Raw genomic sequence first — 19091 nt, forward strand, 5'->3', positions numbered from 1 at the left:
ATTCTCAGTACTCGGTGTTTACTAAGTAAGTTGCTTGAATATACTTGCAAGTGCTTGAGACAGCATCTTCATACATCTGTCTCAGGGTCCCCTTGAACATTATAGACATTATGAATATATTATGCCGAGGGTGCCCCTAGCAGCAGTGGAAATACATCTGACAACGTTTCTTACTTCACAAGGAAGAATATTCTTGCACCATGTGCTCTCTAGTGATAGTGATGTGATGTGATGTGAAAGGCATTTATAAAGCGCAACATACACTATACAGTTTCTTGGCGCTGGGGTAAAAGGACAGTGGACAACTGCCTGGGCAGGGCAAGGGAGTGCGTAGCAGCAACAGGGGAAAAAGAGAAAGAGAAGGGGACCGGGGAAGAAAAAAAAAACACATTTTTTTTAATTGTACGTAGGCTGTTCGGAATTCGGTTTAAACTGATTGCAAACGACAGTACACTACCGGCTGAAAATGAGCTGAGCCGGTTTAAACTGACTATCACTGATTTTGCAGGCGTGCAATCTAGACTCCGGAGCAGCTGAGGACCCGAGTGCCCCCCGCCCTCCCTCGAACTCAATGGGGAGAGACTGGATTGGACTAGCCCGATTTCCCCGTGTGCACCCTCCCATCTGCTATCTCCTTGCCAACAAAAATACACACAGGCCAGCCTTGCCTGCAGCGGAGATTCTGGCGATATGAGCCTGGTGTAAGCGCGCTACCTTTGTGTCATCAGGCTCCGTAAATCAGCAGCGTTTATTCTCCAATCCAGCAAAATGATAAGTGTGACGTATTTGGATTTGGCACCACCTCTTTATCTCCGCCCACTACGTAATTATATCTCCGTCCTCGGACTCAGACGGAAGGACTGGTGCTGGGACTCCTCGGAGGGGCTGGGGCCCGTCAGCCAATCAGAAGTTACAGCAGCCCTACCCTGGCCCTCCCTTCCAAGAAGTTGAAAGGCCAGTGTGAGTCATCCATTCCGCAAGAAAGCTCAGTGGGTTAGTCAGTCAGGTGCTGAAATCTGCCTGAAGTTTGGTGGGGCTGACTCGCCTGTCCATCATTTGGAGGTTGGTAAAAGCAGTACCATTGCTTTTGTTATGAGTGAAGCACAGTAGTTAGTACGCTATAAACACACAACACTAGAAGTAAATACTGGATGTACCAAAATCTTTTGTAGGTTCTGCAGTCTCACCACAGGCAATTAGCAGGCAGCGCGAATTGTAAAGCAGCTCAGTGAGCTAGTGCACCGACCGCGCTCATGAGAGCTCGAGCCCCAATGACTTACATCTCTACTGGGATCAAGTAGATGAGTCAGACGCATAACATTTTTGTTAGCCGCCCCAATACTAGACTTTGATGGGTTTAAAACTCTACAGTACAATTCTTTTGTCCCCTTGTGCTGAAAGGGCTTCAGCTCCCCTCCCCGCCTCCCCCACGTCGTGTGTTTCAGCTTCCCCGGACACACACACAGCCGCACCCGAGCAAGCACTTCGCAGGTCTGTGAAAGACCATCTACTTATTCAGGAACCTTTGTTTTGTTTTCACGCCTAATTAGCGCCCCACCATCTCCACTCTGCCGATTGCTTTAAGAATTCTATGTCAGGACAGGAGGCTCCGATTATGCTTTCTCATTTCTTTAATGAAATGCTCAGCAGCCAATCAAAAAACAGAACTACAAATCCCATGAACACTTGGGAATGACCCTAGAGGAAACACTATATAAGGTCCATAAATCAGTCCTTCTTCCTCTTTCTTTGCTGCTCCGCAGCCAGTTAAGTCACTTTTACCTTACTTGCATTGCTTTACTTGTTATTGCTCTGCTTTGGTTGTATACACTTGCCTTATATTGCGCTGCTTGTACTTTTGTGTGCGTCGCTTGTGTACTCTTGTTAGGCTTCGTTGACGATATTTTTTCTGCGTCCGTTAGCGACGTGTTCTTCCTGGGAGCGTGTGTTCACCTCCCTGCGCCTGGCCGCGACCTTGTGCCCGGTTGCTTTGGTGGAGTGGGAGCAGGGGTCGTCGGCTTCTTGGGAGAGCGCGAGCGCTCTCGAGCCGGTGTTTCAGCGGCAGCAACGTCGCGCATGCGCGTTGCTTGTTTCCGGTTTCTGGCTGTTCGCCTCACGCCGGTCGAGTGAAGGAACGCTTCTCACCAGCGCTCACGCCCACAGCCCTGAACTTTCGACCCCGTCTACGCCGGAGCACAGGAAAGTGTTTTGGCTGATAATTGTTGCATAGGCTCTGCCTAGAGTGGTTTTTGTTGGCAGGCTCTCTCCCTCCACGTTCTATAGTTTTTTCTGGAGTTTGGTATTTTTTCCAACCTCTCTCGGGCCTGCTTTGGGGTTATCACTCCCCCTTACTGGTATCACTGATACTCAATATTTTAGTCAGTCATCTAGTGGGCATTAATTTTTGTACCTTGATACGATGTCTGAATATTACGACGCAGATGATGACTGCTATTATGACGAGGAGGAGGATGACTCTATGGAGTACAACCTGGTCGAAGAACTGGACAAGGGTGTTCAGTTTTCGGTGAACAAGGCCTTGGTTAGAGCCATAACCCCTCTAAAACGTCATCTTAATGACTATGCTGTTCAGCAAGGGTGGTTGCCGCCTTCTCAGAAGGCCGCGAAATCTCCTCATAACCCGCACAAATCGGACTTTCAAAGACTGGCAAGGGCCTTGTCTTCCGACAAGCCCAAGTCTTCTGCATCACATACTGTGGATGAGTCGGACCAGGCTCAGGCCTCTTCCGAGCACGACTCTTCGCCTCCAAAGAAGCGTCTCCGCAAGGAGCGTTTCGTTGACACTCCTGAGCGTCCCCTGCTCTTGAATTTTGAACCGGAGGATATCATCCATCCTAATTCCACGTCCTGGTTGCCAGCACCGGCAGTGGCCGCATATCTTGAGGCGCATGTTCGCCATCCCTTTGAGGCGCCGGTTAGGGCTCGTCTGCGCTCTGAGTGTCCGAGACCGGACCTTGCGGACCACATTGCTGAAACCCCAGAGGTGGACCCCATGATGGTGACCTACCTCAAGAAGTACTCCAAGGACCCTAAGAAAGGCCTCGACCGCTCGTGGCGGTCCTGTCAAGACAAGTTAATGGACATGTTGGGCCCCCTTCAAAGATCCTGGATTTGGGCTTCAAGGCAAAGGAGGCTTCAGCGACCGTCAATCCTGACGAGCTCATTGAATGGGCTCAGAGAGCTGTTTGCATGTTTGGCAATGTGAACTGCGCCATTTCTGCTGAAAGGCGACGATCTATTCTTCTCAAACTTGACCCAAAATTGGCCGAATTAGCTACATCTGAGGCCGGTCCGGAGGTGCAGGGCCTTCTCTTCGGTCAACCCTTCCTCAAGGAATTGACTAAATTTGTTTCCGCCTTCAGCGGCATTGACAAAGCGCAGGCATCTTTGCGCCGGGCCATGCGTCCGGTTTTCAGCAAGGCCGGACGACGGGGACGGTCGTTCGGCCGTGGGTCGCAGCAGCAGTCCCACAGAGGTTCCTCACAGCAGCGCGGTGGTCAGTACGACTCCGGTTACTCCACCCGCGCAAACTTCTATCCTTCCCGTAAAGGAAAAGGCCAGTACGGCAAAGGGAGATCTGGTGGCCACCAGGGACAATATCAGGATTCCGGAGCTACAGGTGAGCCTAATTCAAGCATGCGATGTGATGCTGGGGGGCAGGATACAGTTTTTTCTGAACAATTGGCGCTTAATCTCCAGCGATGCTTGGGTGCTGGACACCGTTCAAGGGTTCAAGATCGAGTTCTATCACCCAATTCATCAAACCCGTCTGCCAACCCCTATGCTTTTTTCCGGTCACTCTCAGGCTTGTCTGTCGGAGGAAATAAAGGTGCTCCTCAGCAAGGGGGCGATTGTTCCAACAGTGCGCCATCCTCAGGGCTTTGTCAGCTCAGTCTTTCTTGTTGAGAAAAAGGGAGGCGGATCTCGCCTGGTTCTCAACTTGAAAGACTTCAACAGCGGGGTTGTGTACAGGCACTTCAAGATGGAGGGCATCCATCTTCTGCGGGATCTCCTTCGGGAAGGGGATTGGATGGTCCGTCTGGACCTGAAAGATGCTTATTTATCCATCCCGCTTTACAGTCCCCATCGCAGGTTTCTCCAGTTTCAATGGCTGGGTCAATGGTACGAATATCGAGTTCTCCTGTTCGGCCTTTCGTCAGCACCGTGGTGCTTCACGAAATTGCTGAGGCCAGTTGTGGAGCATCTTCGTTCCAGGGGGGTCAGACTGATTATTTACCTGGACGACATTCTTTTTATGGCAGATTGTCCTCTCAAGCTCCTACAGCATCTGGAGTGGTCCATCACCCTTTTACAGTCTCTGGGTTTTCTAGTCAATGTTCCCAAATCGGTTTTGGTTCCCGCTCAGTCTATCGATTTTCTGGGTTTTCGGATAGATTCGTTGACTTGCCAACTACTCTTACCCAACCAGAAACTCTGTTACATCAGGAGAGAGTTGACGTCTGTTATTTCCAGACAGACTGTGTCGTTGAGGTCGTTGGCGCGTGTAGTGGGCCTTCTAGCGTCCTCCATTCAGGCGATCTTCCCGGGTCCCTTACATTACCGGGCGATGCAACGCTTGAAAATCCAGCATCTCCGGAAAGGTCTCCGATATTCAGATCAAATTCCTCTTTCGGAGGAAGTGCGGATGGAGATGCAATGGTGGCTAGACCACATGGAGGCCTGGAACGGTCGAGCCCTGTTCGGGTCTTCTCCGGAACTGGTGATCGAATCGGATGCCAGTCAATGGGGCTGGGGAGCCCGTTGCGGGTCCATCTCGACGGGGGGTCGTTGGTCACCCCAGGAATTATCTCTCCATATCAATTGCCTGGAACTCCTGGCGGGTTCCTTTGCGATTCGGTGTTTTTCCCCCCTGCAGGCGAATTGTTGCATTCTTCTCCGAATGGACAACGTGTCTGCAGTCCGTTATGTGAACAAGCTGGGCGGGACACGGTCCAAGATTTTAGCGGAAATTGCCAAGGATTTTTGGCATTTTTGCCTTCACCGGAAGATTACAGTTATTGCCGAGTATCTTCCGGGCCGCAACAATCAGGTTGCGGACTGGCACTCCCGTCATCTTCGGGACTTCAGCGACTGGAGACTTCATCCTCGAGTCTTCCGCACTATTCTTCATCACTGGGGCCAGTGTCACCTAGACCTTTTTGCATCTCGCCTCAATACGCAGCTTCCCCAGTTTTACAGCTGGAGACCGGACCCATCAGCTCTGGCCACGGATGCTTTTCTCCAACAGTGGCCCTCGACTCTTTGCTATGCATTTCCCCCGTTTATGATGCTTCCCAGAGTCCTGGCTTACACCAAACGCTTTCGAGCGGAGCTGATTCTAATTGCTCCCTTGTGGAAAGCTCAGGCATGGTTCCCGGTTCTCCTGGAAATGTGCTGCGCGCGTCCTCTCCTTCTTCCCCAGAAGAGGAATCTGTTGCAGGATCCTCTCGGATATCCGCATCCCCTCATTCTCGCCGGCACTCTCCAGTTACTAGCGTGGCGAATTTCGGGGATCGTTGGTCGGTCCCAGGCATTTCTAGCGAAGCTGCCAACTTCATCAGTAACGCCTGGTCTCCCAATACCCACAAGAGGTATCGAGGAGCATGGAAACGCTGGAGTGATTGGTGTGTTCAACGGGAGGTTGATCCCGTTTCGGCGGATATCAGTCTAGTCATAAATTTCTTGACTTCCTTGGCCACGTCCGGTCTTGCGTACCGGACTGTTAATGGTTTTCGGTCGGCCATTTCGGCGGGTCATGTCCACGTTGATGGTAAACCTGTTGGGGAACATCATTTGCTTTCCAAACTGTTGAAAGGAATTCACCTTGCGAAACCTCTTTGTGGGATGGGACCTCTTTGTGGGATGTTTCGATTGTCCTGAGATACTTAGAGGCCTGGCCTTCTAATCTTCTATTGTCCCGGAAACAGTTGTCTGCAAAACTAACAATGTTATTATGTTTAGTTTCTTGCAAACGTGTTTCGGATATTCGGGCTTTAGACCTGGCGGGCCGCTCCTTCACTCCCGAAGGTGTTACTTTCACTCTTTCTAGAAGGACTAAAACCAACACCTCATCCATAACGTATCCTTCCTTCCCAGATCACCCCAATCTGTGTGTTGTACAATGTTTGAAGGATTACGAGGTGAGTACCGCTTCTTTACGCGCAGATATGCAAGGTCAGCTGTTGATCGCTTTAGAGAAGCCTTTTCGTCCTGTTGCACCGGCTACTTTAGCCCGCTGGGTGCGCTGGCTTATGTCCGAGGCAGGCATTGATGTTTCTGTGTTTGGGGCGCATTCTGCTAGGGGAGCAATGGCCTCCAAAGCCTTCTCCATGGGTGTTACTTTGTTTGACATCATGAAGGCTGCAGACTGGTCTTCGGACTCTGTTTTCAAGCAATTCTATTATAAACCAATTGTTAGTGTTGCCTCTGTAGTGGTGGACGAGCTTTAAACAAGCATAATCGGAGCCTCCTGTCCTGACATAGAATTCAAAATTTGCAAACATTCGTGACAAGAATTTTCAATTCTATTAAGGACAAGGAGGCGAGGATTATCCCACCCGGATTGTACTTATTTGGTATTATCATGTACTGTATAAAATTGCATACTGTTACAGTTGTGAAATTTTCTGTTTTTCCCTCCCCTGTATATCTTATTTCTCGATGTTGGGATATTACGGCTCTGTCTCTGTTTCAGGTTGTGACCAGAAGTGATATGGTTGATATGCCTCGTGAGCCTCCTCTGTCTCCTTGCGCACGGATCCCGGATACTTCCATCTTTGTCTACAAGATCAGGTGGATTTCGGCGGCTTGCTTGGAGCTGATGCTGTTGCTTTACCTTGGATTGTTTTTTGATGTCGAACTTATTACCCAAAGAAAGAGGAAGAAGGACTGATTTATGGACCTTATATAGTGTTTCCTCTAGGGTCATTCCCAAGTGTTCATGGGATTTGTAGTTCTGTTTTTTGATTGGCTGCTGAGCATTTCATTAAAGAAATGAGAAAGCATAATCCTCGCCTCCTTGTCCTTAATAGAATTGAAAATTCTTGTCACGAATGTTTGCAAATTTTGAATTAGCACCCATCCCCCAAAATTTTGTCTTAAAAATACCCTCCCCCCACACCGAAATTTGGCTCTAGTTGCATCTGGCTGTATATAATGATTGCTTGTCGTGTGTTTCTGTACCGTATTTCTTTTTTTGGGCAGTTTTATATGCGCAAACTCGACTCTAGAGGCTTTAGAATGCTTTCCATGAGTACCAGTTTCATTACAGACCGGACAGATTAATTTTGTGTAGGCACAGTGAAATTAACTTTTTTGCCCAGAATCACATGATGTTGAGCCGCTGCGGAGACCCAAACCCGGTTCTCCAGCCCAGTATCAAAGTCGGTAGATCTGGCAGTTACAGTTTCTTAGACGCTCACAACGATGTTGATGTAAACACAAGAGGACTTCCTTACAGAGAGGAACAGGGAGACGTTTTGACATGTCTGTGCAACTGGAGTCGCGGTGAGTGTTCTCCATACGCAGACTGGCTCGTGAATATCTTTGCCTTAGTCCCACAGGGTTTTCAAGTCACCCTCCGCGACACACTTAATATGATGCCTACTCTTTTTTACCTTTATGTCTCTAAGACTAAGGGTGTTACTCAGAAATCTGTCATAAAAGAAGGTTTTGCAAAGGTATGTTAGCAGGGATGACTTGGTCTCTCATGCTTCTGATAAACTGTGTGTTCTTGAGTTCACTCTCGACAAACGGCTTAATTTGAAGAGGTGTTAGACTTTTATATAATTCACAAAAACAACTGTTACCATTAAATCTTGTAAATGAAAATCCTCATGCATAAATGGCGCAGTAGTTCCTATGAACGAGTGATATTTTTTGTGTCCTGGAAAAAAAAATTCTCTTCATTAATTGCTATTTTCTGTGTACAGTTCTCTTTCACTTCCCTTTTCTTGTGACTGTTTTCTTTTACTTCTCAAGCAGTCCCCTTTATCCGTGTAGACAGCTGTTTTTTTTAAACTTCCGGGGTATGTCTCCTTATTTCTACGCCTGTCACTATTTTACTGCCATAGGCAGGTCAGTTTATCCCGCATAAAGCTGTTCTATTACTTCAGTTTTGTCCCTAGGCAGGCCCCATTACTGCTGTGTAAATCTCTTTTTTTTTACTTCAACATAGGGCCCCTTATGCCTTTCTGCACGTTTTTTTCTAGGTCCACTTATTTCTGTGCACATGTCTCTTTTCCCAGTAGGTCAGCACAATACCACTACTTACATTCAGTTGTGTGACTGTGTCATTATGTGCAGTGCTGAGATACAGTAAAAGTCTACAAAGCGCTTTATAAAAACATATGTGCTTATGCTGAAGATTTGTAAGCCCACACTTATAACAACTTTGTGTCCTGCTGGAGTACTGCAAACTATACAGACTTCACAATATGCTACCATAGCATAAGGTGTTCGTGACTTCTAAACCCTTAGCACTACGCATACTTGTTTTTTTCAGCCTGTATTTATTTTGAAAGTAAAACAACACGTTCCATAATGGTGTTGCCAATGAAGCCAGATCAGACAACAAGTGTCTCTCAAGACAAAAGGCCACAGAGTGGCAAACAGAGTCACAAAGTAGTTGTGACATACATCAGGAGGTTTTACACGCAGCACATAAGTAAAGCCTGGCTATATTCATACATCCATCGACTAAAGAACACTAACTTTTCTAGCTTAAAAAAATCAGAATTGGCTCAGCTGCCTACACATTACATGTAGTGATTTGAGATCTTTGGAAGCAAATCTAAAATGTACCAATGATGCTGTATACTGTCGGCCAAGATCCCTAATGCCAGATTCAGAACTTTTAAAAAAATTGTGTAATCCTGAGTACATCACTTTTGTTCCACACATTCTAGTTTGTACATTTAGGAAATTAAAATAAGTGACAACCAATTGAATCTATTATTTTCGTGATTATATCTTCCCACTCACCTCCCCATTACATCATGGCGTAGGTACTCTGGTTAAAACCAGGGCCCAGACTCAATGTCTTATGTGTGTCTAATGTAAAAGAACAAAGATGCAGTAAATTAGCTAAGTTAAGTGGGTGATGTCTTTCACACTGGCAAGAGAAAATGCTTCTACAAAGGGCCGTGAGGAAGGAAGGCCTGAGTCCTTCAGCTTCTCATAAGACTTTTTTTCTTTTGATATTTTTAGTTTTGGGACCTGCTCAGCATGTCCGGAGCTGGGAAACGGCGAAGCATGTGCACAAAAAGTTAACTTTGTACTGAGAAGATGAGGGTAAATTAGCCGCTGCGGCAGGAACAATCTAGAATGTACCTGTGTTTGTTTTTAATCACCTCAACCTGCATGCAAAGATAAACACACATCTATTAATGGATAAAGACACAGAGATACAGAGGATTTCCCATGCATGCTGTTTTACAATCCACAAAAATAAGGGCATTTGTTAGATCCGCAGAATGTGTATGCGTGTTTGTGTTTTATAATATTTGAAAGAGTGTGAGTGGATACAAGGCCGTTGTTGCTGGGGTATTTGAAATACGTTTTGAGTTTCTCTGTGCCCCTTCTGTTGGTCCAATACCCCTCCCCCCAAGCACCCGCTTTGATACTGGACCACCCTAGCACTTAGGACATCTGCGGGTCCTCTGGGCGATGGACACCTAGAGCTTGACAGATCCAGGCTGCTGGAAATCATGGCCTCCAGGCCTTTTAATCAGACCCTCGCCTGCATAGTATTGTAGAATTGCTGTAGTGCTCTCCTACATCTTGTAGAGGCCCCAAGGTGCTTTCTGGTGGGTCAAGTAAGTAGCTTCTCTGTTGTGTGTGACCGCAAGGGTTGGTAGAGGTGCTTGCTGTAGGCAGACCCTACTGAGGCCCTAATCTACAGTTGAGCTTTAACTTTGGGGGGTAGGGCCCCCATGCAGTAATAATATTACTGCAATCGAGAAGTAAATTGAGAATACAGGAGCAAATAAATTTGGTAAAACATGCAGAACAGACATCAATTGAGTAGGGCAGCCTATTTGTGCACACAAAGGGCCTCTCCTTGCCCCTGCCCTTCTCATGTGCCCTGGTCTGAACTCAGCCACAGTTTGCTGAAGCCCTTATTTGATGGTCAATGTTGAGAGGGCCTTTTCACAGATAAAAGTTTACATGGGAAGGAAGGAGCGAGTACACAAGACCGAAGACTCACTGAGGAAGTATTGTATGGTGTACTACAATAAGTTTAATTTGTAATAAATGTATTTGATCCTCATATACACTGTACGTTTAATGTCGATATACCATGCTCTATCAGTGCAGGAACGGTCCATAAACACCGGAAAAACACTGTTTCTGTTGTTTTTTATGGTGCGGAAATGTGTAACCACTGATAATCACTGTTTTTTTAAGGTATTGAAATCACTGGAAAACACTGAAAAAACCCCACCAGAATTTACCAAAAATAGAAACTGAAAACAGGAAAGCCTAATTGTACGCAATGCGAAACAGATGAGTCTTAAGGAGGGATCTGAAATGGGTATAGGGAGAAGCCAGCCTTATGTCCAATGGGAGGGCATTCCAGAGAGATGGGGCAAGGAATGAGAATCTTAAACCTCCCCATTTCTTACGGTTGACACTCGGGACTTTGAGTAGAGCCGAGTGAGCCGAGCGAAGATTGCGAGAGGGGACATAGGGATGGATGAGGGAGGAGATGAAAATAGGACCTAGGCCGGCCAGAGATTTCAAGACAAGGCAACCCAGCTTGAATTGGCAGCGTTCGGACACAGGAAGCCAGTGCAGAGATTTTAGCAGGGGGCGGACGTGGTGGTGCCTCGGTTGATGGAAAATGAGATGTGCCGCCTGATTCTGGACAAGCTGCAAGCGTTTGAGTTGATAATCTGGGATGCCTATGTACAAGGAGTTTCCAATGAGTGAAGGGGTGCACACCTTATTTTTCCTGTCTCTTATGTTCTCCCAGTTCCTTTTACCTTTGTTCAATTTGCGTGCAGAACGATTATTCAGGCTTACGCCACTGCCATGTATTAGAATGAACATATAAGGGATGTGGCCTCGTCTAGCCCCATAAAACCAATCGCACAGCGTCATGCCGCCCTTGGCGTGCATGTGTATTCGAAGGTTCTTAAACCATTTCTCAGTACTAATCCATTTTTCACCATATTTTCTATTCCTCTTGTCAACAATTTCATCATATTTTTGTCCAAATCCACGGAAACATATTTAAATGCCAATTTTCAGTTTTCTAATATTCTAATTGTGCCGATCCGGGCCTCTTAAAAAGAATATGAATAATGCGTCGTTCATCACAAGCAGTCTTTATTTCACTTTAAAAACCCAATGCATTTCGGGCCATTACATGCCCTTCTTCGGGGGTCACTGCAATTAAATAATAATAAAACCGACATTAGCACTTTTATACCTAAGTACATACGTAGTTGCAATACAAATTGATCAATATTATACTTTTTTAACATGGTGTATTCACAGATTGTGTCTCACCCCTTATGCTCTATACCTCGCACACCTCTCCCTCTGCTTTAGCTGTCTACAACTCACACTTTCCGTCCTGATACTGATACTTTCTCTTCCCAGATACTCCCAATTTCCTTATCTCCCTTCGACATCTCCTTGTCCCAATCCTCCAGTTTACGTAAAGAAATTCCCCTCCTACTCCAGAGTTTACTTTGAAGGTTACCGCTGTTCTACAGGTCTCCAAACTTGTATGTCCCACGTTGACATTACGCTACTTCTATATAAGTTTAAAAGAGCAAAACTATCAAGTATTCTCCATGCTTGTACTTTTTAAGTCAGACAACGTTTCCCTCACCCCGCTTCCCTCCGTACCTCGGCTGCCTTAAAAGAGCTAGGGACTAGGCCAAGAGTGAGGGAATTATTCAGGAGTGCCAAGGGGGGGCTGGGCAGGCGGTGAAGGCCTCACGAAGGATCTTGGGAGGGCAGCAATCAGTGGGAGACCCTGAGGTGACTTTGCTTAGAAGAGCGGAGAAGTCCGCCTCCAAAATGAGGGGAATCTGAGTGAGGGAGTGGGGGTTAAGGGGGTCAGCGAGGGACCCGGAAGAGTTCGATAAGGGCGACACCGAAATACTGTTTTTGATTTTGAGTGTGCCTAAAGAACGTCTGCTGTGAGGAACAAAGGTCGCCTGCGGGTCGGGGATGCATTTTCCTTGGCCTCAGTGGCTGCTAGATGTCTCACCTGCATTGACTTGCTTAGTGTCAAGGTTGGCCATAGCATGCAAGAGCATTGTCCTGATGCCGAAATAAGATTACGATTAAACATGTCATGCTCTTATATAAAAAATGGCTTACCTGCAATGCTATTTCAGCTCCATGTCATGGTTTCTGGGACGATGGTGGTCAAGCAAATGATGTGGTCAATCAAAGATGGTCATCGCTCATGTCTTTCTTAGTAGCATTTTACCATTCCAAGATGAAATCCAATATTCTCCAGTGATATAAATAAAGGTTAGAAGGGGGCACAAGGACACAGAACTGATCCCAGTCTGTTGGTGGAGAATGCACAATCACCAAATATTTTTTCTTCAGAGGCCTACTGAAGGGCTTGGAAAATGAAGTTAACAGCTAGGGAAAGCAGTAGAACCTACTAAAGGTAATAATTAAATTGAAGGACAGGGCAAAACCCACTGGAGGGAAACAAGCTTAGACTACACATCCCAGCATGCAACACATGTTATACTCACCTGTGAGGCCCACTGGAGGGCAAATTAGAATAAATCACATGCTCGGAAAAAGTCTTTCAAGCAACACTGCGCTGCGTCATGAAATTCCTGTGACCAAGGGGATCTCTGCGCCGAAACGTGTAAGGCTTTGAACAATTTCTGAAATAAAGTCTGCTGGTTTGCTTTAATTAATCTCTTTTAAGCGTGTCTTCAAACAGAGTATAATTTGCAAGTAAAAAAAAAAAATATATATATATATATATATATATATATATATATATATATATATTTTACAAACACAACAAACGGCGTGTTCCTGCCACTTTCTTCGGCGGGCTCTCGACTGGGTCGCCGACCCACAAGTATTCAATCACCTCCTGGAAACTTTCTTTTTGTAGAAAACCAGAGTCAGAGCCCCAATAGTGCGCAAAAGGGTTTGTTTAGGCACAAGGAAAATTACCCTACGCGTTTCGAAGTCAGACGACTTCTTGCTCACGGGTCGAGATCTAATCCAATGCCATTTCTTTTAAAGTGATACAAACATAGTTTCAGTGTGCATGTGATCAACCAACATAAAAGAAATACTAACAGCGTTACATTGTTATAAAGTATTAACCAAGTGGTTATAAAGAAAATAAAGTTGCAGTTGTTGGCACAGCATTATTACATGTTGCAACCACATGTTTATACAACATTTAATTATATTGTTTGTGTTTACTTCGGTCCATTTTAAAGTCCATTGATACTATATAGTCTACATGCATACATTATCTCGCAATGTTTAACGGACTTAATGAAAGTTTCAGCATTACGCCCTAGTGGGCATGATATACTTCTCAAATGTGGTTGTTCTTGAGTATTGCCCCAGTGGGCATAGGCATCCGTGTATCACCTGACCAGTTTCAATCCTACAAGTTAAAAAACAATGAAGTTCTTACTTATGTTGTTCCGAGTTTGGTTTGATCACAATTTATAAAAAACATTTAAAAACCATCAGAAATGGAGATATTTCTTTTGGCGGCTGTCATTATAAAAATGGTTACAGTGAACATTTTAACTTTGTAGATGAATTGCCAACTCATCCCCCACATTATGCCCTTTTGGCTGTAAAGTGTCTTTTATGTTGGTTGATCACATGCACACTGAAACTATGTTTGTATCACTTTAAAAGAAATGGCATTGGATTAGATCTCGACCCGTGAGCAAGAAGTCGGCTGACTTCGAAACGCGTAGGGTAATTTTCCTTGTGCCTAAATAAACCCTTTTGAGCACTATTGGGGCTCTGACTTTCCAGGAGGTGATTGAATATATATATATATATATATATATATATATATATATATATATATATATATATATACATATATATATATATATATATATATATATATATATGCTAGCAGCCCGTCCCGACATTGTCCGGGTATGAATTGCTGCCGGCCAGTAGTATATTGTTTTGTAGGAATTCGTTTTGATACCATTTCTTATCTGTGACAGGCCTTACAATATTATATAGCGCGAACTCGACAACATGGCAGGAGCACAATTTACATTACAGAAGAACACATTCATTTGTGGTAGGCACGGGGAGACAAAGCGATTTGCCTGGAATCACAGGATGTTGAGCTGATGCCGAGATTCGAACGAAGCTCCCCAGCTCTAAAGTTCGCAATTCTAGAACTTGTGGCGGGAGGTGTGTTGAAAAGTGTATGTCGGTGCTGGCCATCAATGAGAGAGACCTGTGCATTTTTCAAATGGGTGGTGAAAAAATATGAGTATGTTGCTGGAGATGTGGGCCGCCGTGCCACCAATGTACTTACCGGAGGAGGGTAAACACTCATTATTCCGCAACTTTCTTTCCGCATACCATCACTCCGCACTCTTTCATTATGAAAGTACCATGACTCCGCAATGCCATCATAACGCATGTCATTACATTTTATATGCTTTTACCACGCATACATTTACAACGAAATTCGTTGTAAAAGCATGAATGGTAAAACCATGTTTTTTTTTAATGTTTGGATAAGGTAAGGATGGTTATAGGGGTATATGTTTTGGGGTCCTGAGGTATATGTTTTGGGGTGTTTGGGTATTTTAAGGGTTCAGATATAGTTTTGGGTTATGGGGTACAGGGGTAGGTTTAGGGATAGGAATGGGTTTTGGGGTACAGGGGTATTTTAGGGTTCAGGGCTAGGTTTGGGTTTTGGAGTATAGGGGTATTTTTAGGGTTCAGGGGAAGGTTTGGGTTTTGGGGTACAGGGGTATTTTAAGGGTTCAGGGCTAGGTTTGGGTTTTGGGGTACAGGGGTATTTTTAGGGTTCAGGGCTAGGTTTGGGTTTTGGGGTACAGGGGTATTTTAGGGTTCTGGGGTAGGTTTGGGTTTTGGGGTACAAGGGTATTTTTAGGGTTCAGGGGTAGGTTTGGGTTTTGGGGTACAGGGGTATTTTAGGGTTCAGGGGTAGGTTTGGGTTTTGGGGTACAGTGGTATTTTTAGGGTTCAAGGCTATGTTTGGGTTTTGGGGTACAGGGGTATTTTTAGGGTTCAGGGGTAGGTTTGGGTTTTGAGGTACAGGGGTATTTGTAGGGTTCAGGGCTAGGTTTGGGTTTTGGGGTATAGGGGTATTACGGTTTAGGGCTAGGTTTGGGTTTTGGGGTACAGGGTATATTTATAGGCTTAAGATGGGTTAGTGTTTGAAGGTATTGGGGTATTTTAAGGAGTAAGGGTGGGTTATGATTATGGGGTGCAGGGTTATTTAAAGGGAACAGGGTGGGATTAGCACATGATATGAGACATGGCATGAAGGGCGGAACGTACCACACGCCCCCAGCGTTTGTCACGCCCCCAGCACAACGCAGAATCGCCCACAAGGGACTACTTTGCTGGCACGGTTCCTTTACCTTTTAAATGTATATGGTGGGCATCTGCATAGCCTATGTCCTTCTGCTGAAACTGCCCTTTCCAATGCTGTATTGGGTGTTGTGATTGGTGCTGTGGTTCCTGAGATTACCCGCCTCAAAAGTTTGGGCTCTCTCTTTATTATATTAGTATGGATATATATATATATTTACACACCAAAGAAAAAAATGACGAAGCTATAACTCCATGACGTCTTGCTGTTTAGTCTAATACACTGGCAGCATATTCATCCTTCCTAGTTTCAGCTAAATAGCCTTGTTCACAGGTGAGCATAATCGTACGGCTAATGGTTCAGAGCCTTAAATCCCAATGGGCATGTGACTAGGGAAAAATCCTACTGCTCCTCACATGCACCAGCAGTGTAAATGCAATACAAGAAGTGTGTCTAATGTTTATGCTTGATAGTGTTTTATTACAGACACATTTCCAAAATGTCACTCATAAATGAAAGTGCATGTTTGAAAATAAAAGTCACGTATATTTGCTCATTTTATGCTGCCATCAACAAATCCATGTCTCTTTTTAAATGCACAGTTCAATTATTATACTGGGCATTATATATACGACTGTTTGCTGGATACATACAATATATATATATTTTTTCAAATGCACAGCTCAGTCAGAGTCGGTAAGAAGAGAAAGTTCTCCTTCTCTCCCTTTCTCACATCCATGATCAGCATCCTTGGAAAATCCACAATAGTTACTTACAAGAGGGCTAGCGGGACATGCTCCCCAAAAATAGTCCAACACAAAGGGGTTTATTGGCAAGCCCCTTTCGCCACTTTTGTGTCATTTTTCCCATGTTAAAAGTGACGCAAAAGTGACGCAACAGGCTTGTAAATCTGCCCCAAAGTCTCCAAATGTTGGGAGCTCCCATCCCTTCAATACGGGTACGAAGCATCCCGAAAGCAACGACACACCAAAGAAAACAAGCATTAACCTCGTATCCTCCTGAGGCGGAAGCCGGGAGTTAGCTGTAACCTTTTTAAAACTTTGTGTGTCACTTCTGAAATTGCTGATTTTAAAAGCACCTACCTACCCCTGGCACTTCAGGACTCGGATCCTGAGCACACTGCACAGCTGTCTCTGCGCTGTCAGCGGACTTGGAAACCACAAACAATTCACGGCGCCATTGCCAGCGTGCAGATAGGCCACGCCCCCTTGGCGGCCACGCCCTCCGCCTCGCTCGGTATATAACGCTGAATACAAGCGCTGTCTGCCATAACCTCGTATCCACCTGAGGCGGAAGCCGGGAGTTAGCTGTAACCTTTTTAAAACTTTGTGTGTCACTTCTGAAATTGCTGATTTTAAAAGCACCTACCTACCCCTGGCACTTCAGGACTCGGATCCTGAGCACACCGCACAGCTGTCTCTGCGCTGTCAGCGGACTTGGAAACCACAAACAATTCACGGCGCCATTGCCGGCGTGCAGATAGGCCACGCCCCCTTGGAGGCCACGCCCCCCCCCGCCCTTCCTCCCCCGATAAATTATGTGCATTCATCGTACGCGCAGCGGACGGGCGCAGCGGGCGCGCCGTTTGCGCGCCGAAGGCACGCCTAAGGCAAGCCCGTCTTTGCCCGTCATCGCCAAGACATCGCCTCTCGCCGGTCCCCCTGCTCAAATTGCACGGACATACCACTATGATAAAAACTGTCTCCTTGCACTAAACCCGGGCCAACGCTGTGATAAGCTAGTGGGCTGCATTGGTCAGACCGACCTACATTGTAAGTCCTGTAACTTTGTCACACCCAGGCCGTGCCTACCTGGACATAAAGCCAGTATGATAAAACATACTTCGCTCACGATTCTTCAGCTTAATGTCAGGTCCCTGGTAAAGCACCACCCTGAGGTTAATACTCTATTGACCGATGAGAACCCAGACATACTATTCCTGTGCGAAACCTGGCTCAAGGATGAGCTAACCAGCATTCCAAATCTCACGCTGCCAGATGGATTCTCTATGATATCCATCAATAGAGATTCTAGGGGAGGTGGCATAGCTGTTATTTATAGAACGCTATATTCCTGCTCCTTTCTGAAGGAAGACATCACGGGATGCGAGTGCGCCCGCTTCAAAATCACCACTAGCCCTCATTTCGCCCTTTCAGGCCTGTTCATCTACCGTCCCCCGGGGCCCACCTCTAAATTCACGGAGGAACTCCTAGAGGCAGCCCACGCCCTGGTTGTGACCTCCTCCAACTTTACCATTCTGGGAGACCTCAATCTCCACTTTGACTCCACTTCGGATCCCATCATCAGAAACCTCCTGGCGGACCTAACGGCCCTACAGCTGATCCCTCTTTTCCAGTCCACTACGCACTCTGCTGGTCACATACTTGACCCAGTATTCACCAATATCCCGGAGGCCAGAGCCGATCCACCAAAACCCATGAGTTGGACCGACCACTTTCTCATTAAATTTGTGATATCGGCCGACATCCAGCTCAATAAAGATCCGCCTCCCTCCTGCCTTAAGCGGCCCTGGCACAAACTCCAAAATAAGGATCTCTTTGCTATCTTAGGAGAACTCAACCCTGTAACCTCTAATGACATTAATACGTCCTATGCCTCCTTTCAGGACTGGATCACTAAAGGACTCGATACCCTCATACCAGCCAAATGGACTAGAGGACGCAACACCCCCTCTAACCCATGGAATAATGAAAATCTGAAACTCTTAAGAAAGGAATGCAAAGTAGCAGAACGTAACTGGAGAAAGGATTATAAGGACAAGGACAAAGCTCTCTACCTGTCCAAACTAAAAGCACACCATAAAGCTATACGCACGGCCCGCGCATCCTTCTACTCCAAAGAAATCTACTCCAGCTCCAACCCTACGAAAACCATTTTTAAATTGGTTCAAAAGCTGCAAAATTGTGGCAACCCTGCCTCGTGTATCTCTTCCACACAGCAGTGTGAGGACCTCGCCACCTTTTTTAATGAAAAGGTAAGGAAAATCTATAACACCTTCTCACAGAACTCTTCTGACCACATTAGTTCCTCCAACTCTCCCTTTAAAGGCTCCAGACTTCCATGCCTACCTGAAATCTCCCATGGGGATCTAGTTAAACTTTGTAGAAAGGTTAAATCCGGCGCCCCTTCAGACCCCATGAGACCGGCTCAATTCCTAGAGGCTCTGGATTTCTTTCTTCCATCCCAGGCCACACTCCTCAACCTCTCCTTTTCCTCGGCGACCGTTCCTACCTGTTGGAAACAAGCATGGGTTACCCCCATTATCAAAAAGCCGTCCCTAGACCCCACAAAGACGGAGAACTACAGGCCCATCTCACTGCTCCCCTGGGTGTCCAAACTAGCAGAAGCCCATGCTAACACCGTACTATCAGACCATATGGCCCAAAATAACATCCTGGACCCTTCCCAGCACGGGTTCAGGCCAGGGCATAGTACGGAGTCCGCCCTTCTATCCACCACCGAACAT

The sequence above is a fragment of the Lissotriton vulgaris genome, chromosome 2_1 (assembly GCF_964263255.1).
Source record: "Lissotriton vulgaris chromosome 2_1, aLisVul1.2, whole genome shotgun sequence".
NCBI classification, from domain to species: domain Eukaryota; kingdom Metazoa; phylum Chordata; class Amphibia; order Caudata; family Salamandridae; genus Lissotriton; species Lissotriton vulgaris.